Raw genomic sequence first — 22889 nt, 5'->3', positions numbered from 1 at the left:
GGTGGCAGAGCCACACCTGTTCCCGTCTTCTGCTTTTGTGGTTTGCTGTCTGGTGACTCCCCAATCCTCAGCTCTGCTGAGCCACATCCACACGGATCTGGCTCCCGAGTCAACGCAACCCCTGGCATGAAGTCCCACCGCCATCTTGCCTGTGGGCCGTGGCACCTCCTCTGTCCCCCATGAGTGCTTGTGCCATTTTGAGTCAATATGCCCTGTGGAGCTGCTGCAGTGACAGGTTATGGGACGAAGTGCCCTGGGAGGTGACATGGCACACCAGCAGAGGTGAGCTGTCTTGGGACGGCTGGGACCTTTGCGCCCAAGGCAGGGAGGACAGCCTGGGGAGGGCCGAGGTGACCCCATCACATGGTGTTGTGGGCTGAAGGCAGCTGGGGAGATGGTACAGACCCCCACCATGGTTGTCACAGCCCTGGAGGCGGAGGTGCTCTGTGGCCACGTGTGTCCAGCGTCGGTGTGAGCCTTCCGGTGCCCTCAAGCTTGCTGCCCAATCTCAACCCAAATAAGCCAAGAACCACTGTGTTAAGTCAGGGACTGCTGACGTTGCAAGGACTTTAGGAGCCTGGCTGGGGTCTCACTTTACAGATGAGAAAGCAGAGGCCCAGGAGGTGAGTGGGTTGGGCAGAGTGCTCCCCCCGGGAATGGCAGAGCTAGGTCTAGAGCCAGGTTTCAGGATTCTCAGGCCAGTGCCCTTTCCAGATGGAGACCTGGAGAGCCTGGCCTGCCCAGGGCCCACCCCTGGAAAGGCACTTGGATGCCATGAACCAGCCTGGCTGCAGTGGACTCAGCCACCTGTCTCCAGGAGCTGGGCTGGGCTGGAAGCTGCTTCCTGGGGCTTTATCCCACTCCCTGCCCCAGAGCTGTGAGGTTCCCTGCGGCGAGTGAGCCATGGGTACGGGTTGGCTTCCTTCTGCAAGGAAGTCAGCTGGGAGAGTTGGTTTTTGTGTCTTTGCCTCCAGCCTCCGGGTCTGGGGTGTCTGTTTACAGGAATCGTGGGAGAGAGGGTGAATCACAGTCAGGGCTCCTCTTGTCTTCCAGGAGGGAAGCCAGCCTTTGCGTGCCACTCTTGCCCCTGGGGGGACAGCTGGTGCGTAGGGAGGCTGCCATGGCTTGAAACCCTCCTAAACTCATGCCGAAATGTAATTGCCAATGTCACAGGATTGGGAGGTGAGACCTTTAAGAAGTGATTAGGTCATGAGAACTCTGCCCTGGGGAATGGATTAATGCTATTATTTCAGGAGTGGGTTAATGCTCACGGGAGTGGGATCCTGACGAGGTGACGAATTTCAGCCCGTCTTCCTCTTTCTCGCCTTAGCCTCTCTGCCTTCCACCATGGGATGACCCTCGCCAGACATGAGCCCCGTGCTCTTGGACTTCCCAGCCTCCAAAACCAAATAAACTTCTGTTCTTTGTAAATTCCTCAGTCTGTGGCATTCTGTTACAGCAGCAGAAAGAGGTCTAAGGCAGAGGCTGGGCAGATTCATTCAGCCCAGTGTCAGAATTCCACACGGCACTGACTGTGTGCAGGAAGGTTGCTAATGGTCGTCCTGGGATAGACTCACAGGGTCTCAGTTCCCAGGGTGCTCAGAGAGACCACTGTGTTCCAGCTGGGATGCCTCCAGTGATGGGAGGCTCACCCCTTATAGAGGCAGCACATTCCAGCACATCTGGTTTCTGCAGAGAGCCAGTGAGTTCAGCGCGTAGCTGAGGCTGCAGGAAGAAGGTGACGAGGCTGCCGGTGGGCTGCTTCTCTGGTGGACATGAAGGACGCCTGTCTTTGCTGTCGGGTTTCCAGGCTGTGGGTCTGTTCTGCTCATGACCTTGAGGGACAGTAGGGTTGTGGGGGTGGTGCCAGGTGGCGCCAACTTTGCTGTATGGCGTGGTCATCCTTCGAAAGCAGCAGTGAAAGGCACGGGCTTGCCTTGTACGTGGGAATGGTGAGCTATGCGCCAGCCCGGCCCTGCTCCACCTGGGGCCTGCGGTGCTAGACGGAGAAGCGGGGTCTAGGCCACGGGCCATTCACTCAAGGCCACATCTCCGCGTTTTAACCCTGTAGCTGCTGTAACAAACTGCACAAACTTGGTGGCTTGAAGCAACTCAGCTTCATTCTTTTACGGTTCCGGAGGCCAGATGTCCAGATCTGAAAGATCTTAAGCCCAGTCAGCGGTGTGGGCTAACGTCAGGGTGTCAGTGGCTCCTTCGGGAGGCTCCGGGGACGTTCCGTGTCCTTCCCTTTCTCCACGTGCAGAGGCGCCGCCGCCTTGCCTCGTGCCCCTTCCTCAAATCCCTCCTTCTCTGCCTCCGCTTCTCCTCCTCTGGCTCTGACCCTCCTGCCTCCCTCTCATAAGGACCCTTGTGATGACATTAGGACCCTTGTGCCCCCAGACAGTCCAGGCTCCTCTCCCTTCCCTAGAGCCTTAATCACACTTGCAATGTTTCTACAAGGGAACCCATGGCCAGGTTCTGGGATTTGGATGGGGGTGTCTTCTTGGGGGCCGAGATCAGCCTGCCCCGCCCCCCGCAGGAAAGCCAAAGAGATGAGATGGTGATTCCCATAATTCCTCTCCCCGGGACCCAGAGACCTGGGTGGCTCTTCCCATCCTCCGTCCACACTGCATGGCGGTTCCCGTGGCTCTTCCCATCCTCCGTCCACACTGCAGCTACGCTTCTTTGGATGCGAAGTCTTAGCTTAAGATCTTTCAGAGCAAGTCCGGCCTGCTCCACGGGGCTCCTCCTTCCCCTTTCCCTGCTCCCAGCTGGCTGATCGCTGCTGGCTGACCAGCCTTGTCGGGGCCCCTCCTTTTCAGGTTCCTCCGCCTGGCCTGGAACCTTCCATCTCACCCCCGGTCTCCCAGCCCTTGCCCCACTGCCGGTCCTCCGTGGGGCCCGGGGACCCTGCAGCTTGCTGGCGCCCTGGCCCTGGGCATCTTGGTGCTCAGTGTTTGTGGGGTGGATGGATGGGTGGATGGGTGGACACCGAGCTGCAGATGAAGGAAAGTTATTTATTTATTTTTTTGAGATGAAGTCTTGCTCTATCACCCAGGCTGGAGTGCAGTGGCATGATCTTGGCTCATTGCAATCTCCGCCTCCCGGGTTCAAGTGATTCTCCTGCTTCAGCCTCCCCAGTAACTGAGACTACAGGCACGCGCCACCACACCTGGCTAATTTTTGTATTTTTAGTAGAGACAGGGTTTCACCATGTTGGCCAGGATGGTCTCTATCTCTTGACCTTGTGATCTGCCCACCTTGGCCTCCCAAAGTGCTGGGATTACAGGCATGAGCCACTGCGCCCAGCCAGGAAAGTTATTTATTTTATTTTATTTTTTGAGATGGAGTCTCACTCTGTCGCCCAGGCTGGAGTGCAGTGGTGTGATCTCAGCTCACTGCAACCTCCGCCTTCTGGGTTCAAGTGATTCTCCTGCCTCAGCCTCCTGAGTAGCTGGGACTACAGGCCTGCGCCACCACACCCAGCTAATTTTTGTATTTTTAGTAGAGATGGGGTTTCACCGTGTTAGCCAGGATGGTCTCCATCTCCTAGCCTTGTGATCTTCCTGCCTCGGCCTCCCAAAGTGCTGGGATTACAGGCGGGAGCCACCGCCCGGACCAGGAAAGTTATTTTTAAAGCACAGGTAACTGACTGGCCTGGTGCGTGGCCTCTCAGTTCATCCTGCCTGCTGGTTCCAGGGGCCAGAGCTTGCAGCAGGAGGCTCATAGGCCACATGCTTTTACTTAGGATGAAGGTTTTAAAGGCACTTGGAAGCAAAATTTGGCCACTTCTACCGCTCTCAAATCAGCAAATATTTACTGAGCATCTGTGAGTGGAAGGCAGTTCCCTAGGGTCGGGCAGATCAGTGCAGCCACCACACCCTCCACAAAAATGCCCATGGCCAGGGACTTTGGCTCTCCCTGACTTGCTATGTAGCTGTGTGTGGGCATGTGTGACAACACGCACACACAGAGGAAATGTCTCCAACTGTTAAATACGGTGTGAGGATGAAGCCATGACGGAAGGCCGTGGGGCGGAGCTCTGACCCGTGGGAGCCGTGGGGACCTGAGCGGGACTCACGGGGACAGGGTTCTTAAGGGATTGTGTATTTTTAGGGTGGTGAGGGTTGAAAGCCCAGAAGAGGGGACAGCTGGGCTGGCTGGGGTCACAGTGCACAGGGTCCCAGGCTGCCCCTCCCACTGTGCAGCTGGATGACGCTGGACAGGCCGTCGCACCTCCGTGGCTGGGCTTCCCCAGGTATGCGGGGGACTCTTCATGCCTCTGAGTGAATGGCAGGGTGGGCAGAGCTGCCAGATGGGTTGGCGGTCAGGAGGGGCCCTCCTGAAGCCGAAGTTTATCTTTGGAGATTTCTGAGTGGGTGGACTTGGCCCAAGTAGAAGGTCAGATGAAGCCATTGGAGAAACCCCCAAGGAGGAGCCCTGCGTTCCTCACTGTGCTTGGCCGGCTCACCTCCCACCCAGCCAGGTTTCACCTCCCACCTGTGCTGCGTAAATGGATTCTAATCGCCTCCTTCCCCTCCGTCACTTCAAGAATGGCCATGGTAGCTATAAAGGAAATTAGTTTCAGGTGGAAGCCTATTTTTACTGTGGCGGAGACCAAACTGTTAATTACCTGGAAATCACATGAGGATTTTTAGCCTGAAAAGTTTTTTTCTTGGGTCTAACTTTTTCATAGATATTAATTATAGATATCGGCGTTAGCCCACTGAAATAATTCCTCTCTCAAGAGATTCAAGACATTTAAAAAACGATTCCTGTGCAACATAATGCATATTCTTTGTCTCTATGCTCAGTATATGGGATGGAAATAGACTCGGGGATGTAAGCATGATTAGATGTCTTTTTTGCATTTAATTAAAGGTTGATTGCATACTACGTGTATTTTCAGATCTGTGAAGCCAGTGGGAATTCAAGGGCAAAGGTCAAGAAGGCAAGCCTTCAATATCGCAGCCGTGAATCCCAGTAGGAATGTCAGGACTTGCCTCTCTGCGGTCTGCACTGTGCCAGCCACGCTCACGTCTGGGAAACGCTGTCCTGTGGCTTTCCCAGCGCACTTAGGATAAAACCCAAACTCTTTCTCCAGCCCTTTCTCATTCCGCTGACCGTACTGCACTGCCCCAGGGCACGCTGCCCTGGAACGCGGTGCTCCCGTGCGCTCTGCCATGCTGGGTTCTTGTAGCTTCTGGAACGTGCCAGGGCCTTCCTACCTCAGAGCCTGGACCGGGGTGAGTCCCTCTGCCCGGCGTGGATGGCTGCTCCTCCTCACTTTGGGGCCCGCCGTATCCTTCTCCACACCACCTAGGCCTCCTGCTAGTTTCCTTTGTTATGTTTCGCAGATTGGATTTAGCGGACCTTTTTGTCTGTTTATGCCGCGGGGGTGTGTTGTGTGTTCGTTCCTGTCTGTGGGAAATAACAGCTTTCTGAAGGCAGAGACAATGTCAGACTCCAGGACCATGTGGAGTTTGAGGTGACCCATGGGACAGCCCGTGTCCATGTCCCACTGAACCCAGACTCTGGGTTCTCTAACTTGACTTTAGAATATCTGCTGTCTGAGCCTCATGCTAGGGAGCCTGGTTTAACGGGTCTGGCCTGAGGCCGGGCACCTGGATGATTCACTGCCAAGGGCTGTGTATGAGTCTGTTCTCATGCTCCTATAAGGATATACCCGAGACTAGGCCATTTATAAGGGAAAGAGATTGGATTGACTCACAGTTCAGCATGGCTGGGGAGGCCTCAGGAGACTTGCAGTCGGGGTGGAAGGGGAAGGGGAAGCCAGGCACCTTCTTCACAAGGCGGCAGGAAGGAGTGCAGCAGGGGAAATGCCAGACACTTATAAAACCACCAGATCTCGTGAGAACTCACTCACTAATCCGAGAACGGCCTGAGGGAATCCGTGATCCAATCACTTCCCACCAGGTCCCTCCCATGACACGTGGGGATCATGGGAACTACAATTTGAGATGAGATTTGGGTGGGGACACAGCCAAACCATATCAGGCTGGGAATTTGGAAGGCCTGCGGGTGGCCCACAGGCCAGGTAGGACCCTGATGTGCAGGGCACAGACCTTGCTCACACTTGCACCCCATCTTCCGTACCCTTGTGTTCCACCATGATGACCCCACATCATTGTCAAAACAAAGAAGGGTTTGGTTTGCTGGATTTAAGAGGCCAGAAATTTGTGTAATGGATTTCAGAGCTAGTTCTATCAAGAGCGTAGACAGTTTAGCACAACAGCTGCTCACTGACCACTTCTTTTTACAGGAGTTGGGCCGAGACTTCAGATTCTGAGGCCTGACCTGTCTGCGTGGCCGGGCTGGTGGCAGGCAGCTCTGATGTGCGAGGTGGCCCCGCACGGAGGGAGACTGCTGGGTGCCGTGGGACCCAGCAAGGAGCTGTCCTCCTGGTCTCCTGAGGCAGAAACCAAGGCTTGGGGCGGAGGGACCGCCACTCTCTCCCTGGCATGTGACATGAATTGCTTATGTTGAGCTCCTGCCACTGAGTGTGCCAAATGGTGTCCATGGGCCTCACCCGAGTCCTCTCTGTGCCCCACTCCTGGATTCAAGGCAGGGCGCATGATTGAAAGAAAAGGAATGAGTGGATGAAGGCCTGGCAGAGGGAGAAGAAAGATGCCATTCTCCTAATTCCTGATGCCAGGCAGGGCCAGACAGAGCCAGTGACTTGTTTGATTTTCAAGCCGATTTTCTGGAAATATCTATTAAGCATTGGTTTAGACCGGTGAGGTTGATTCAGGCAAGGGGCCGCTGTCTATCTCAGAGAGAGTGTGGCCAATTGATAGTCCCCCAGTTCTGGAAAGTTCCATGTGCGGGGACGTGAATGAAGTGCCTGTGGCTTCTATTTCCAGCCCCGTTGTGCACGCTGTGGGGCGGCCTCCCCGGGGCATCCCGTGTGCGGAACGTACCACTTGCCGGCTCCTTCCCAAGGCCAAGCTTGGTCACGGAGCAGCGGGAAGTGACTTAGGGAACGGATTTGCGAGAAATTTCCAATGCATCCCACATTCAGTTCCTTTTATGTCTCCAGTTGCCATAGAAAGAAAATGATTAATTAAGACTCACCCACACAGGTTGTTTGAAAAAGGAATTATTTTTCAAAACAAAGTAATGCCCCAATGGTTTGTCAGAGAGAGGGAAGAAAGCTTTAATAAGCAGAATGCTGTTTGATAAATCATCATTATTTATGTGGCAAAGGCGTCAGCTCAGTGACGGCACCCAATTAGACATCTGATCGTGTTGACTTTGCCCTTCATACTCACAGAGCCAACCATGCCCCTGTGGGTTGACCAGACGTCTCCAGGCACTTGTGGGCAAATATGATCCCCTTTCTTCCCCTCGAGTTTTTGAACTGATGCCCTTGAGGAGTTATTACCAGACTTTGGTGTGTGTCAGAATCTCCTGAGGACTTATAAAGGCAGAGATGGGAGCTCCCTGCAAACATCCAGACGCCCGGCCTATGGGTGGGCTTAGCACCTGCAGTTTGAATGAGCTCTCTGGGCATTCCATGTATATGTCTCCGGGTGAGCCCTTCTCAGGCAGCGTGACCAGCGGAACCACAGAGCTCCACAGTGACCTCCCGTGTGACTGCGAATGCCCTTGGCGCTCTTCTGGTTCCAGGTGTGCAAGAGCTCGACTTGAACCGGGGGCAGGTTCGCATCACCCCAAGTCACCCACCACTGAACAGAACTGTTACAACCGCAGGGATGTCGGCGGGGCAGAGGTTTGGCGAAAGCCACCCAGCCCTTAACATGCGTTGGGCCTGTGAGGGCATGGCGGACACAGGGAAGAAAAGGCAGAGGCTTTCGCTCCTGAAGCCCACAGCCCACGGAGAGGAGGCAAAAGTCAACACTCGTCTTCCAGAGCTGCTGGGCCGTGGAGTGGGCAGCTCATTCTGTAGGAGGGCCAGGCAGGCTTCCTGGAAGAGGAAGCACTTCGTTGACTCTTGGAGAAAGATGTGTAGTGAAGCATATATTGATTGAGTGTTTTCCGAGTGTTTGGTCCTGTGGGAGGAGGTATTGGTTTCGTAAGGACCAAGCCTTTCAGGTCCTGACCTTCACGGAGCACGGGAGAGACACCAAGAGCCTAAAAACAGTGAAAGAAGATCAGATGGGGCTAAGTGCTATGGGGAAAATGGAGCAAGTGATGTCCTGCCCTGGTCAGGGTGGGCGGGATGGCTTTGGAGCCCACCAGGCAAGGGGAAAGTGTGTTCTGGGGCCTCAGATGATGGAATGAACTGGGCATGTTTTGGGGACAGAAAGTGTCACGTGACCCAGCAGTGCCCTGCTAGGCATGAGCCCTAGAGAGATGAGAACCTGTGTCCCCACTGCTGCCTGATTCTTGGTACCCAAAGGTGAAACAGCCCGAATGTCCAGCAACAGACACGCAGACGAACACAGCGCGGCCCATCCACACGGGGAAACGTTATTCAGCCCCGGAAAGGAATGAAGCCCCGACACCTGCCATGAGATGGATCTTGAAAGCATGACACTCAGTGAAGAAGCCGGCGACGAACAGCCACCTCCTGTGCGGATGCACGTCTGTGGAAGGTCTAGAATAGGGATAGCCAGAAAGCAGGTCAGTGGTTGCCTGGGACTGGCGAAGAGTGGGGTGCGGGGATGGAAGCGTTCTAAAGTGGACTGGCGGTGCGCGGGGTCCTGGGAATGTGCTAATAGCCACTGGCTTGGCGCACCGTACAGCGAGCCGATGAGATTCCAGCAGAGCTGTTAAAAAGAAGGGTAGTGCGGCCGGGGCAGAGAGCTGGTGCAGGGAGGGAGGCCACGGGCTGTGGTCAGGCTGCCCAGGCTGTGGCTGGAGAGAGCAGGAGGCTCTGGAAAGGGCAGTGTGGGAGGGCCGGGGCGGATGGCTCTGTGTGGGGTGCGGGCGCGGGCGCGGCAGGGTGGTCGTGGGGCCGGCCGGGGAGGGGTTTCTGCAGAGGAGCTGCAGGGAGCCTGGAAAACCATTCCTCTTCTTCCTCCACTCCACCTCGGCTCATTCGCTCATGAACATGCGGAGGCCTCTTTGCTTTTCTGAGGCAGGCCCTGGCTGGGTGCTGGAGGGAGGGCTCCTCTGCTTGGGTCCTAACTGGAGCCCAGGACAGTGAAATCCCAGACTTCCCGAGCTGCGAATTTGCCAAGATTTGTATTGTATTAAAACCAATACACAACCAAGCAACACGAAACCCAGACTCATGTTCTGCTGAAGGACAGGACTCACGCTCATGTTAGACCTCGCAAGAGGAGAGGCCTGAGGAGAAAGAAACTGACCGTAACCCACATTCTCATTCCCACAGGTACCAGTGGCCAGTTTGTGGTGGCTTCTCATCCCAGTTTTCTTCTGTGCAAAGATAAGGACCTTACTGTATATGTACACACACAGATGCACGCATACACACACACACTCACACACAGACACACACACAGACACACTCACACAGACACACACATTCACAGACACAGACACACACTGACAGACACAGACACACAGGCACACAGACACACACAAAGACACACACAGACACACATAGGTACACAGACACACACTCACAAACACACTCACACAAAGACACACACACCCAGACACACACACACACCCAGAGTTTGGAATTATTCTTTGTGCACCTAACATTATATGGTATGCATTTTCCTATCTGGGTGAAAATCCTTTGAAAAGGACAGGTGACCACACGGTCATTTCTTTCTTTTTCTCTCGCTGTGTCCTTGGAGTGATGTCAATTTAAAAATTCTAAGTAATTACGCTGACGTGTATTAACCCAAGGAATCCCCCTGGATAGAACTCTTTATCCGTGTGTCTGGTGGTTTCCTGGGATGAATTCTCTCTGGAATGAAGTCACCGGGTCAGAAGTCAGGAGTGGGGCGTGCCCTCAGTGCCCCGCATGTTTTTCCAGACACGCCCACCAAGGCACCCCAGAATCACAGTGCGGCTCGTGTGTGCGTCAGCTCCAAGTGCAGGTGCCTCGGGGCCTCCTGGTGCCTTCCTGGGAAGGGCCTGGCTGGGAAGGGCATCTTGGAAGATGCCTGGTCTGGCCTGTGGCCCACACCTGTGCAGTTTGACCCCGGCGGCCTCATTCTGAAGTCCACGCTGTTGAGCGGCACGTGAGATGCTCTGGGCCTCAGTTTTCTCATCTGTTCAGAGGGATGTCTGCTGCCTACCAGGCACAGAGCAGGAACTCAATGACTGCTGGGTATTAATGCTGGTATCAGCTCATTCATATGGATATGGAAAGAGGGTGTAGCTGCTGAGTGAGCTGGGGGTCCCGGGGCTGGCATGCTGGTTTCCAGGGCCCCTCTAGGCACCGCAGCATGACGCACATCTGGACCCATGTGCTGGGAAGTTCCCAGGAAGCTCAGGAATCTTGCAGGGCTGAGCCCCAGGGGGCAGGCCGGGGAGCATGGCTGAGCCAGGCTGGGAAGGCAGGTCGGTCTGACAATGTTTAATTTTCTCCTTGAAATCTGCCTCTAGCTTAATCCTCCTCCAGTGTGAAGACAAATGCACCATTAAGGCACCAAATGGGGATATGGAAGGGCTTTTTAATAATTTGTGATGAGTGTGAAGGGTGAGAGGAGGTGGGGCTGGGGCTGCAGCCCCTGGGAAGCGGCTGCAGCAGGTTTTGGGCAAGTCGTGTTCTCTGGTCTCAGCATCCTCGCCTGGTGGCCTTGTGGCCTTGTGGCCTGGGGCCTTTTGCTTTGGTGAGCTGCTGCTTCTGCCCACACCTCATGTCCCGTGGTGGTCCGTGGTGGGGGAGTCCGTGGTGGGGGAGAGTATTAGTCCGTTCTTGCATTGCTGTGAAGAAACACCCGAGACTGGGTAATTTATAAAGAAGAGAGGTTTGATTGGCTCGCGGTTCCCCAGGCTGTGTGGGAAGCATGGTGTTATCGGTTTCGGGCGGGGCCTCAGGGAGCTTTTATTCATAGCAGGAAGCCTGCAGGAGAGAGAGAGAGAGAGAGAGAGAGAGAAAGAGAGAGAGAGAGAAGGAGAGAGGGAGAGAAAGGAGGTGCGACACAGTTTTTTCTTTTCTTTTCTTTTTTTTTTTTTGAGATAGAGTCTTGCTCTGTAGCCTAGGCTGGAGTGCAGTGGCGCGATCTCACCTCACTGCAACCTCCACCTTCTGGGTTCCAGTTCAGGCAGTTCTACCTCAGCCTCCCAAGTAGCTGGGATTACAGGCATGAGCCACCATGCCCAGCTAACTTTTGTACTTTTTAGTAGAGATGGGGTTTCACCATGTTGGCCAGTCTGGTCTTGAACTTCTGAACTTGTGATCCACCCGCCTCGGCCTCCCAAAGTGCTAGGATTATAGGTATGAGCCCCCGCACCTAGCCGGTGCTACACACTTTTAAACAACCAGATCTGGTGAGAACTCACTTATGAACGTACAAAGGAGGGTGGTACTACACCGTTCATGAGAACGCCACCCGCGTGACCTCCCCCAGGCCCCACCTCCAACACTGCGGATCACAGTGAGGTTTGGGTGAGGACAGAGTCAAACCGTATCGGGGGGAGGTGTGGCACTGGGGAGGGATCGGGGGCTCCTGTGGACCTCCCACTTCTTCCGCTCCTTCCCCTTCCAGGACAGTCCTGGGGCTTGGTCCTCTGTCATGAGCTCAGTGGGGGCTGAGTGGACCCGGAGGACCCCGAACTTCATTAAGTGTAAGTTGTTTTTACGAAGGACATTTCACCTGGGGCAAGACATATGACATCTTTGCTTTGGTGTAAACAGACCAATCTTCTCTCTACCTCATGGGGACTGATGTCTGCAACTTACGAAAACGCTTCAGAGGGAGAAAGAGAGTATGATCCAATTATACAAAATAGGTTGGTGGACTCCTGTTGATTCTTCAAAACCCTAATGCAGAATTGCCTCCTCCATGTAGACTTTCCTGATCACCCCGGCAGAGTTAGAGTTACGCCTTCCCCTACCTGTGCTGTGCCGCACAAGCATGACTATGGCTGCGTGGGCACTGTGATCGTGGCTGCAGCCACGGCTCCTGGATGCCTGCCTCGAGCCGCTGGACCGTGAACTGTGAGCGGAGGTACCAGGCCTCTGCTCCTTCGTGTGCGGTGCCCAGCCCTGCTCGTGGCTCAGAGCGGACCGGACTCATTCTCTGTTGAATGCAAAGACTGAGAAAGCGTTTTGCTGAATCCGAAGCGTGACAGAAACGCTGACGGCATCATCTCACCGAACTTCCTCCGGCTTCTCCTCTCTCAGTTGTTCTGAGCCGGCATGGCTTGGCCAGCGCTTGGTGACGGCTGCAGTCCTGGGAAGGGGCTGGGACCGTGGCTTGCCCCTGCTCACTTTGTGGTTCGGGCCCAGCTGGGGTTTGGGGGTGATCGCCCTTGAGCTCCCGCGTGTGGTTTTTGCTGCCCGGCCAGGCTGGAGCTGGTGCGTGGGGGCTGCGTGGACGTCTGCATCTGCTCCCTGTGAGCCGGGCCACGGGCGACACACACATCTCCATCTCCTCCTGCCCTCTCAGGGCTGCTGTGGGCGTTCTCCGCCCTGGATGCGTTGGGGCTTCCTCCCAGTAGAGCCCCGTAGAGCAGTGGGACAGCTGTCATGAGGCCGGGGCTGCAGCGAGGGGTTCCTGCAGAGGAGGCAGAGGCTGCGTGGCCTTTTGGGTCCTAGCCTTGGAAGCCACAGAATGTCACTTCCAATCCAATGTCAACCTGTCAGAAGCCTGCCTGGGCTCAAGGGGAGGGAACAAAGGCCCTGTCTCTCAGTGAGAGCAATGCTGAATGAAGCACTTGGGCTGTGTTTGAACTCCCACCCTGAGAACATACGGCTCTGGAGGGCTGAACCCCCCAAATCGGGTTCCATAGCCCGGGGCCTCTGATCTCCAGCGATGGATTTTCTTGATGCTGCGAGGGCTGGAAGCTGCAACGCCACCACTGAGGGAGTGCCCACAGTGGCGGGCACCAGGCATGGATTCCCTTCTCTGCTCCTAGCCCTGAGAGGTGGCCTCACTGAGCCCCTTTGGGGCTGAGTCTTGGAGAGGTATGCGGCCGGCCTGAGGTCACAGAGCCCAAGGAGCCGAGCGCGGATTGGAACCTGGGTCCGACTGGCCCCAAGCCTGGCCTTGCTGGGACCCCACGTGTCCTTCTGGGGCAGGAGCTGACAGGACCCTGCGAACTGCAGCATGATCAGTGCCGTTCCGTTTGCTCGAGGGTTAAGTCCAGATGTCTGTGACGGCTGGGGTGGGGAGAATGTGTGAGGGGACTCATCCTTAACGGGCGGAGGGCAGAGGGGCTGTTTCTTCCAGCCACACTGACAACGGCCCAGCCCGCTGCACATCATTTGAGACAAAGAAAAGCACGGCCCCTTCCCCCGGGGCCCACTAATCCAGACCGCCATCTGTCCCCAGCTTTCACAGGCCTCCTCCCTCGGAGTCACCGCTTAGGTTGAGATGCATTGGCCCCGCGGCAGCTCAGTGTGGGCTGTCACTGTGCCAGAGCTCACGGGCAGCCTTGCTCCCTGGGTGGGGCATAGAGAGAGGGGGCAAACCTGTTCCCCAGGCCACGTCTTCAAGGACAGCCGGGAAGCACCGGGGCGTGACCTCTCTCTGGTTTTGTTTTCTCCCGTCCGGGTCTCCTCACCTCCAGGATCACAAACGCGCATTGAATGATACCTCACTAGCAAGTGGGTTCATGTGTAGCTGAAGGGCCGTGGGGCCATCCCTGCCGGTGCCACCGTGGCGGCCGTGGGCCCCTCACATTTCATCCACGTGCTTGCACCTGCGTGCTCACACGCCACGTGGGAGGCCCTGCGGGGCAGGACGGGACATCAGCCTGAGAAATTCTGGAGCCCAGAGGCCGGCAGTGCTTCAGCCTCTGGATTGGCTCCAGCCTGGCTCCGCACCCCCTTGCAGCCTGAGGGCCTCCTCGAGGGCTGTGTGCCCCCCATGTCTGCGTCCAGCGCTCATTACTCCCGGCCCTGGGTTCCCCTTTCCCACACCCTGGCTCCTGTCTCCTCTGCATAAACCCAGGTGACAGAGCCACTTTCTTCTTGATTTCTCCGGAAAACTGGGTTCTCATGGGGCTTTGTGGGTGACGTGGGCTTTCTTGAGATTTGGTGGGAGGCGGCAGGGGCACCCTCTGCGCGGCGGCCTGGGGTGACGCGTTCCCTCCAACCTCATGGCCGGGGAGTCGTTTGGGGCCGCTGTCCTGTGTCTTCTCCCCAGGCCCCAGGAGCAGCTAAACAAAGCCCTCCGGGTCCTCAGTCAGGGCGGCTGAACCCGTTTTGTGGCTGTGATGCCTGCTGTCGCCTCTTCTGAAACCTGCCTGTCGGGGCTTTCCTGGAGGAGGGCCCCTCCCTCCCTGGAGGCGTGGTGGCTTCAGTGTGCCGGGGAGGGTGGGGAGGGCAGGGATGTCTGGTTTCTGCTCTGGGGCTCCTCATCCAGCTGGGAGGCAGCGGGTGGCCGGAGCTGAGGATGCCTGCAGGGGAGGGGGTGGGAGCTGACGGGTGGCAGTTCTTGGCCACATTGTCCTTTGCCTGGGCCGCCGTGACAAAGGACCCCAGGCTGGGGGGCTTCCACGCCGCAGGCAGGTTCTTCACAGTCCTGGAGGCTGGAAGGCTGAGACAAGGGGTCAGCAGGCCTGGTTTTATTACGAGGCCCCTCTCCTGGGCTCACAGATGCCGTCTTCTCCCGGCATCCTCGCGGGTCTTCTGTCTGTGTGTGCCTGCGTCCTAATCTCCTCTTCCCGTGAAGACACCGGTCACACTGGATCAGGGCCCTTCTGACCATCTTATTTTAACGTGATCACCCCTTTAAAGGTCCCGTCTCCAAATAAAGACAGGCAGGTTCTGGGGTGAGGATATTAATTAGGGCTTCAACAGATGGGTTTTGAGGGGACACAGTTCCACGTATAACTGTCACCTGCTGTGTGTCAGGAGCCATGGGGAGGCCCGAATCTTGGTGCCTAAAAGCAGGATTTCAGCAAGGGCGGCTGCGGAGCTGACCCCCGCGTCTCTGCCGATGCTGAAACCCGGTCTACTCCTCGCCCTCTCTGTCCTCTCTTAAAGGTGAAGGTGATTGTCCTGGTGAGAACTATGTATGGGACAGGGACTTGGCCAGGACCCCGCATGGGGAGGAGTGGAGAAGGGGCATCTCCAGGTCCATCTGTGGGAGGCGAGGGGACTGCTCCACTCTGGGACCCTCAGTGCGGCTCTGGGGTCAGGGCTTGGAGCCTGTAACTCTGTGCAGCTGCACTGGAGCCGCTGTGGCCACAGGCATGGGGCTGGGGGGCTGGGGGGTGGGGTCTGGGGGCTGGGCCCACCCCCTAGGACCTTCAGCCCATGTGGCCAGGGCCACCATCTCAAACAGGGGAGTGCCCCGTGGTGTCCCTCCATGGCGTCAGCAGCTGGGCTGGTGCCCCCTGGGCCGACTGGGTGAATCCCAGTCCTGTTGGCCGGGCCAGGGCCAGAAGTGCCCATTCTTGTGCCCAGGCTGCCCCGTCCCAGCTCCGAGTGGACTCGCGTGAGGTCTGCCGCGCCTTGCTCTGCTTCACAGCCTGGTCTGTGGGGTGTCCCTGGGCACTGAAGCCCCTTTGATTTTGTTCCTTTTGCTATTCCCTGTTCTGGGCCTGTCTGTGAGGCTGTCCTTTCTGCTTTGGGGTACAGGGGCAGTTTGTCACGCTCGGAACCCAGAGGCGGGAGCTCTCCTCCAAGAGCAGCCCTGCCTGCCTCTGCCCACCCTGTTTCCTCCCCCGTAATGTCTCCTTCCCCGATAATTCCCATACGGTGAAAGCTCTCCCACCCTACCCTGCTATGACCCCTTAAAGAATGTCCCTGCCACCAGGTGACAGGAGCCCCTCTCCCCAGGTGGTTCTCAGTGACAATTTCTTAGCTCCCAGGACTGAAAATCAAGAGAGTCTAAGGACTCCATCCTTTTCCTTGCCCCAAGGGCTCCAGAATCTTTCCAGAAAGAGCACCTCTGTCTTTGAAGTTGCTCATCCTTCCCGGGGAGAATCCTTGCTGCAGGGCTCCCAGGCTTCCAGCACAGATTATCCGAATTTCCCTCTTTCTGTAGTTTGCCTGGAATTCCTCCCGTTATGATCTGGACCAAACCTTACTTGGTTCATGCCCAGGGTACAGAGGGCTGAGGTCACTCAGAGGCTGAGAAGGGGTCTGGGAGCTTCTGCCACAGTCATGGGTGTTCCAAGGTCGTGGGTGTTAGATCTGCAAGGTGTTCTCATAGTCAAGTCTACAGTGTCTTTGGGTGGGAGCGGAGCAGAGTCGGTGTGCTCACGTGTGAAGGAGATGAAGACCCCTGGTACATGGGTCCGGGTTCTCCGGAGAAACAGAGCCAGTAGGAAGCGTGTGTCTAGGTCTGCATCTACATTTGGAGATTTTAACGTATGTATTTTCATATCTGTGACAGCGATTTGCTGTAAGGAACTGGCTTACATAAAGATGGAGGCTGGCAGGCCCAGAATCTGTAAAGCCAGTGTCCCAGTTGGAGTCCGAAGGCTGGCAGACTGGTGTAGAGCCTGGGAGAGCTCACACTCCAGGCTGAAGGCTGTCAGCAAGATAATTCTCTTTTAAGTCAGGGGAGGGTCAGCCTTTGCTTCTCTCCAGGCCTTTAACTGATTGGATGAGGCTGGCCTACACTCTGGAGGGCAGTGTGCTTCACTTAGTCTCCTGATTTATACGTTAATCTCATCCGAATACACCTCTGCAGAAATATCCAGAATAATGCTTGACCAAATATCTGGGCCCAGTCAAGTTGACACATGAAATATAACCATCACACCTGGTTACACCATCCACTGATCCATCCATTCATCCACCCATCGCTCACCCATTTGTCTGCATCTGTCTATCCATCCACCAATCCATCCATCCATCCATCCATCCACCCACCCACCCACCCACCCACCAGTCCATCCATCCATCCATCCATCCATCCACCCACCCACCGACCCATCCACCCATCCATCCATCCACCCACCCACCCACCCACCGACCCATCCATCCATCCACCCACCCACCCATCCACCCATCCACCCACCCACCCATCCACCCATCCACCCATCCATCTATCCATCCATCCACCCACCCATCCATCCACCCACCCATCCACCAATCCATCCATCCATCCATCCATCCATCCACTCATTTTTTCATTCACTTAGCTAATGTTTATGGAACTCCTGCATGTGTTGTGCACTGGAGAACCCCAGGTGACCAGGCCAGCCTGACGAAGCAGAAAGTAAAGCATCCTGCACGAGGGGACAGGCAACATCCAGTGGAGACACAGAGAAGGAGAGGGTCGTTCTTTTTGTCGGGGAGGATTTGGAAGGACTTCATAATGGAGGTGGCCTTTGCACTTTAAGAATGAATGTGCCTGCCACAGTGTGGGTGGTCAGCAGAAGAGGCACTCCAGACTGAGGGCACAAGAACAAGGAGATAAGTGTGGCATGTGGGGGCTTTGGGAGAGACCCAGGCTCTCGGTGTGTGGTGAGATGGGAGGGGGCTTGGGCTGGATCATGGAGGGTCGCTCACAGGGTGCCCCATGACCCAGGGCATCCACAGCACCTGGGTGCTGCTGGCCATGCAGATGTCTTGGCTCACCCTGGAGCTGCGTTCTGACAAGGGCCCCGTGGTTGCTGGGAATGTGACATCTGAGTGACAGAGCTGGATGATGGAGCTGTGGACAGCCTTTGCGGAGGGTGGTGGGAGAGTGACCATCCTGCATAGCGTGGGGCACAGTGTGGAGCAGGATTGGAGGGATGGGGGCTGCAGGCCTGGGGGACCCATGGGCCTGTGGGAGTAGCTGGGGAGTAGCGGGGAGGCCTGGGCTCCGGCAGGACGGATGAGGGGAAAGCTGCCTAGTGATGAGGAGGAAGGGGGACACCCCAGGGTCCCTGCGGCCTCTGTCTGGGGAGACTGCTGATGTCTGAGCCAGCCTAGCGCCCATTCCGGTGGGCTGGGAATGGGTGCTAGGCTCCTGGTGCTGCCAGACTCCTAGGGTCCAGGGCCCGGCGCCTATGCTGGAGAGTGCTGGTTAGTTAGTGAGCGAGCTGTGGTGTGCCAGCCTCGTTATGCTGCCCCCCACGGCAGCCCAGGATGGTGGATTTATTCTTTTCATCATCTCTACAGCCCCCCAGCGTTCTGGGCCCAACTCTTAATTTACTTCCCTGCCAAGCTCCATGGTCCGTGACCTTTAGACTCCTGCTCAGCTCCTACATTTCAATCTGAGCCCTTGGCGCTGGGGCTTTGCATAATGTGGGTGCTCCCGCGGCGCTGGCTGCACCATTTCTGTGGAGGATGCCACGCTGTGCTGATGCTTCCCCTCCCCACCCCACTGGGAGCTGCTCTGGGCCCCCTTAGTAGGCAGGGATGCTGGGGGTCGCACTCTGTGGACAGGGACACGGTGGGGACGCCCAGGGCACCCAGTTCAGTTCCACCCAGCAGACGGCCATGCATCGGCCTCTGGGGGCCGAGGAGGATGGTATCAAAGTCAAGATTGGGTAAGGCACTGGGGCACCTCCGCCCTTGGGGAGCATTTGGTTGATGTGGTCGCAGCTGCACGGTCAGAGACAAGCATCAGTGACGGGCGCCGTGTTGGATGGTCACCAAAGCTCCCCGCTGTGCTGCACCAGGCACCTCCTGAGGCTTTCTGGGGCACAGGGCAGCTGAGCCCAGGAGCCAGACTTCAGCGCCCGTACATTCAGCTACTGCCTCCCAGATGGAGGAGGCGGGGCAGAGCACAGGCAGGGCCCCCAGATGCCCTAGGGAGGCCAGGCACTGCCACTGTGCAGGGGAACCGCTGGGTGGAGGGAGCTTGCCGGAGCAGGGGAAGTCACCAACCAGCCCGGAGAGCTGGGAAGGGCAGTGCGGGACCCAGACTGTGGACTAGGCCGGCAGAAGCCACGGTGGGGACAGGATGTCATCGTGATGACGTCTCCTGGCCACTTCTGAGGGCCTGCTCCAGGGCAGATGTAGCCGTCATCCTCCAAGCACCCGCAGCTGGCGACCCTGTTTCCATGCAGGGGCCCGGACACTGGGCTGCTGGGGCAGTGCAGACCCTCAGTGGGTTCAGGGTCAGCAGATGCTCGGCGCATTGCAGACCCTCGCAGGATTCAGGGTGAGGAGGCACTGGTAGCTGTGGTGGGGGCGGGTGAGCGGGGTGGGGACCAGGACGAGGACTCAGGAATGAGGCTGGAGGTCACCACACAGTACAGCGCTTCTCAGTGGACCTTTGGGGCAGGAACTGGTAAGACCCTCATTTTCCAGAGCAAGAACTGGAGGCTCAGAGAGGCACAGTCACTGGCCTGAGGTCACACAGAGGGTCAAGTCCTGGTCCCCTTGGTCTTGAGGGACTGTGTCTTGGCTCCAGGTCGCCCAGGTTTCTGCAGCTTCAGAAACCACAGAACGGGTGGATAGGAAGCCCTCTCTGGGGGTGATTAGCGGGGAGGTGTTTGTGGCCTGGCCCCTGAGGGGGTGGTTTCCTGGGGCGGTGGTGCCGGGCACTGGGGTAGAGCGCCCATGCACTAGGGGCCCATTCTGGCTGCTTACATGGCCTTTGAGACGCCAGGCCTGGATTGGGCACAGGGACGGGTGATGCTGCCTGAGTCTGTCCGTGCCCACTTTGATGAGCACTTAGTGGGCAGAGAGACTTGGAAGAGCCAGCGAGTGCTGGTTCCGTTAGCTACAAGGGTGAGATCCCTTCCTTTTGGATTCCACGGAAGCTTCTCATGGCAGGCAATGCTGGTAGCGCTGCAATTCCATTTAGACAGGCGAGAGCACCATGAAGCTCTAGGTGCGAGTGTAAGGGCTGCCAGGCCCAGAAAGAGTCTCCATGCATTCGTACTTCTCTACTAGATGCTGAGGATGGAGAAGAAAACAAAGAAGATGAAAATCCCTGCCCGCTGGCATTCTGGTGGGGAGGAGCCGTGCAGTAGCCACGGACGGGTAAATGCGTGTCTCTCGGCCTTCAGACACCAGCATGTATGGACATCCATGTGGGTACACGTGCCTGCACAGACGTGCATACATGGAGGTGAGTGTGTAGTGGAGAAAATAAATAGGGATGGAGAATCGGTGGTATCTGGAAATCGGGGAGCTTGGCATTTTGGGTAGGATGGCCAGAGGAGGTCTTGCCGTAAGTGACTTTTGAGAGATTTTGGGAGGGAAGTGATGGCAAGAGACACATGGGTATCTGAGGCCTGAGCACTCCAGGCAGCGGAACAGCCAGCGCGGGGTGTGTTGCCAGGGCTGAGGACCAGGAGCGTGTCTGTGGGCAGCAGGAGAGTGAGGGGCTTCTGAGAGTCACAGGAGAGAAAACAGGAGGTGCTGGGGTGGGAGGGGTGCATGGTGCGGGCGAGGGCGTCGGAGTGAAGATTCTCAGCCGCTATGCTGTGTTGCTGCCTAGCAGAGTCACTGTTAATGATTTATTACCGTGGATTTATTTATTTATTTATTTATTTATTTATTTATTTATTTAGAGATGGAATCTTGCTTTGTCACCCAGGCTGGAGTGCAATGGCGCGATCTCTGCTCACTGCAACTTCCACCTACTGGGTTCAAGCGATTCTCCTGCCTCAGCCTCCTGAGTAGCTGGGATTACAGGCATGTGCCACCATTCCCGGCTAATTTTGGTATTTCATTAGGGACAGGGTTTCACCATGTTGGCCAGGCTGGTCTCGAACTCCTCACCTCAGGTGATCCGCCCACCTCGGCCTCCCAAAGTGTTAGGGTTACAGGTGTGAGCCGCCTCACCTGGTCAGTTTTATTGTTTTAATGCCGTCTCATCTCACAGGTGTGAGAGGCTTCTGTGATTTTCCAGATGGAGACCTGGCCTTAGGGGACTCATGGGGGTCCGTCAGGCTCACCTGGCGAAGGCTGGTTGGTTGAGGCTCTGAGGCAGCTATCCTGAGACTCCGGGCCCCTATGCCAGGGCACATGGTCACTGGCAGCTATTTTTAGTTCCTGGCAGTGGTGCAGGAGGAGTTTGGAGCCTCAGGTCCAGCCAAGAATAGAAATAGAAATGTGAAGTTTCTGACAGGCAGCAGATAACACGGGCAATTTTCATCTTCCTCTTTAGTAAATCCAACTTTAACAAAATTGATTGCAATAAAAATAGCCTTTCAAGATGCCCAGGAAAAGCTCCCAAGCCAAAGGATTCCTGCGCAAAGCAATCTTTATCTTGTTATTTGAAAAAAGGCTTTATGCTTCTAGTGGCCTTCTGGTCTGTGTCCACCAGGCTGCTCTTTGTAGAAGAGACGCCTCTTGGCTGTGAGTCTCAGGTGGTCAGTGACTCACAGTGGTTCCTCCTAAAGGGACCCTGTCCACATCCTTCTCAATATAGCTGCAGCCAGGAAGCAATTAGAGTGAACCCTGGGCCGCAAGACTAGGGGCTGACTCTAGCATTTAATAATTTTTTTTCTCTCTCTCTATCATCTATCTATCCATTCATCCATCCTAACATTTATACTTTTCTCTATCATCTATCCATCATCCATCCATCCATCCATCCATCCATCCATCCATCCATCTATCTGGCATCTTTTGAAAAGGACCTACTATGGACCAGGTGTTGAGCTTGGTGCAGTGGGTGTCTTATTGAGGAAAGCAGACAGGATTCTATGTCCTGGCTTGCTAAGTCTTACGTTACAGCCTTTCTTGGCCTCTATTATCCCAGCTATAAAGTGGGAACAATAACCCCCAGCAGGAGGGCTGCGAGTTTACGTCAGATCCTGGTGGACAAAACTCTTTGGAACCGGCAGAATGATGGGCCCAAGGTGGGGAGTTTCGTTTTCTCCTGCTTGACATGCTCGATGGTGGATGTTTTTTAGAGTGTGATTTCTCTAGTCCTTGTACCACGATCCGTCTGAAACGTATGTGCCGTTTTCCTTTTGCTGCTAAATTCGGGAACTATCAAATGAAAGAGCAGGGTGCCAATGTGCTCAGGAGTTCTCGGGGTACCCGCGGACTGCGGGCCGGGGCTGCTGTTGGATGGCCGTCCTCGGAAACGTGAAGCACATTTTCTTTTGGGAACAATGTTCTTTTGGATGCTCTGGTGGGAGGGAGACGGCTTTCCGCTCCAGTCATGGTGGGAATGAAGAGGCCCCGTGCGCACAGGCTGAATGAAATGACTGTAGTCCAACTCCTCGACGAGCCAGATGTACTCAAAAGGATAAACAATGATTTTATTAATTTTGGATGCTGGTGCTTGAGGAAAAATAGATTTAATTAGATTTAATTAGAAGAGGCTGTGGCGGTAGAGGGAGTCTAGAGGGGGTTGCCGTACTGCGTATAGCTTTGTGTTGCTAGTGATGTTATTTGCTGTCCATAAAGTCAAATCCGCACTTGGCACCCAGGATAAACCTCTTCTGAGGCTGTTAACATTTTTTTTTAAGGCATGGCTGCCACGCTGCTCGTAACGTCCTTGCCTAGCTAGGCAGGTGGCTGGCAGCGGCCTCGAGCCAGACAGTTCTCATTGGTCACTGGGTGGCGCTGTGGGCCCAGAGCAGCTTGGTTGCTCTCAGGAGTGAGAGGACTGTGTGTGCCTGTCCATGCGTGTGTGCGTGTGCAGGTGGCATCAGTGGGGGGGGGGTGGAAGCTGGGCCTGCACCCTCACGTGGTTGCATTTGTGTTAACCTCTGGTGTGATTAGGAGTGTGAGCTGCTGTCCTGCCCGTGTCTGGGTTTAAACCCAGCTCCTCCTGTCACTAGCTCGGTGCCTCTGTTTTTGCCTCTACTCCCTCTCTGGAGACTGTGGCTGACCCCCGTTCCCCAGCTCCAGGTGCACACAGCCTCCCTGGGTTGGGCTGGGCTGGTAAACCCTCTGAGGTCAGTCCTGGCCACATGGCTGTGGCGCTCTTTACTGCTGCTGGCCTGTCACC

The 22889-nt window shown here is 56.0% G+C and overlaps 1 protein-coding gene and 1 pseudogene across 7 annotated transcripts in view; both read left to right on the top strand.

The window, feature by feature from the left end:
• Positions 1-22889, top strand: part of SORCS2 (sortilin related VPS10 domain containing receptor 2) — a 556267-nt gene that overhangs the window by 19899 nt on the left and 513479 nt on the right. The gene's annotated exons all lie outside the window — the stretch shown is intronic.
• LOC141583971 (uncharacterized) overlaps positions 16881-22889 on the top strand; it is a 28758-nt pseudogene continuing 22749 nt past the window's right edge.

The sequence above is a fragment of the Saimiri boliviensis genome, chromosome 3 (genome assembly GCF_048565385.1).
Source record: "Saimiri boliviensis isolate mSaiBol1 chromosome 3, mSaiBol1.pri, whole genome shotgun sequence".
Lineage (NCBI taxonomy): Eukaryota > Metazoa > Chordata > Mammalia > Primates > Cebidae > Saimiri > Saimiri boliviensis.
This window is presented reverse-complemented; position numbering and strand designations above follow the sequence as displayed.